The following is a 1,374-nucleotide window of genomic DNA, read 5'->3' as shown; positions in this document are numbered from 1 at the left end:
ACTTCCACTTTACCTCAGATACGCACACATAAATAGACACCATATTATAACACAACAGTGAACTTAACACCAACAGAATCAACATGGCAATGCTCTCTTGGCAGCGCACCTTGCACACACACATAAGACTCTGCATGGCTGCATGCATAGATGTACATGTACATGAGTATACAGATATACACATCCTATACACATTCAGCATGAGTGTACATGCATGCATTTAAACACACACACATATATATGTGTGTGTGTGTGTGTGTATGTGTGCGTGTGTGTGTGCGCGTAACGAGAGTGAAAGATACACAAATAAATAGATAGATAGATCGATAATAATTGCGATAAATAGGTAGGACAGTCGTTGGGGATCGATCGATAAATAAATAGGTGGGTAGATAGATAGATAGATAGGATAGATAGATAGGTCGAGAGATAGAGAGATAGATAGATAGATAGATAGATAGATAGATAGATAGATACATACATACATACATGCATACATACATACATACATACATACACATACGTACATACATATGTACATAGATACAAATACACGAGTTTTAGATACATATTCTGGTACACATACATCTTCATATACAGAACTCTTTTCACACACTCACACATAAACATACGTACGCACACACGTAAACTCTCTCATACAAACACACACACACACAATCATGCAGATTTAAAGACGGACGAAAACATATACACTCACTGATACAAACCAACAAAATAACACTGAACCATACACAAGCACACACACACACACACACACACACACACACACACACACACACACACACACACACACACACACACACACACACACACACATACCTACAGATAGAGACGTATGCTCACTAACGCATACACACGCATATATTGTACTGCATACACCTACATAGAGAACTCTGATGAACATAGAACTCCTCCTACCAGCAGCAGCATCAGCAACATCATCAACAACACCCCCGTTATTCACAAACACACACAACATCACATATATACGTACATATTTACATACACAAACACACTCTTACACGCACACACACACACACACACACACAACAAACATACACAATCTATCCTTTCATTTCACTAGTTGTATTTGCGGTGTTCCCACTATTGATTAATTTCGACTTAAGAACCGAATTAGTATTCAACCATCTAGTGGAAATATATAACAGCATTGCTTATTCTGTCTATGGAACTCCCTGGATTTGGGCATCCCTAACGTCTCGGTGAGTGCAAGCAGGCGTGTCTCTCAGCGCACGTTTTCAATATCATCTAACGACGAACAGATTTCAGAAACTTCACACCACACATACACACATACACATACCACCTGTCCTATAAATATATATATATATA

General features: G+C 38.6%; 1 protein-coding gene across 2 annotated transcripts in view; it reads left to right on the top strand.

Annotated features, from left to right (window-relative positions):
* Positions 1 to 1,374, top strand: part of LOC106884362 (uncharacterized) — a 337,312-nt gene that overhangs the window by 28,791 nt on the left and 307,147 nt on the right. The window contains exon 1 of one of the 2 annotated variants that reach the window (XM_052968143.1): positions 1,149 to 1,244. The exons of the other annotated variant lie outside the window; for it this stretch is intronic. The gene's annotated coding sequence lies outside the window, so the exon portion shown is untranslated. Of the gene's footprint in view, positions 1 to 1,148; positions 1,245 to 1,374 lie in introns of those variants that run through there. 2 annotated transcript variants of the gene reach the window in all.

The sequence above is a fragment of the Octopus bimaculoides genome, chromosome 5 (genome assembly GCF_001194135.2).
Source record: "Octopus bimaculoides isolate UCB-OBI-ISO-001 chromosome 5, ASM119413v2, whole genome shotgun sequence".
In the NCBI taxonomy this organism is placed as follows: domain Eukaryota; kingdom Metazoa; phylum Mollusca; class Cephalopoda; order Octopoda; family Octopodidae; genus Octopus; species Octopus bimaculoides.
Note: the sequence above shows the minus strand (reverse complement) of the source record. Positions and strands in the feature narration are given on the sequence as shown.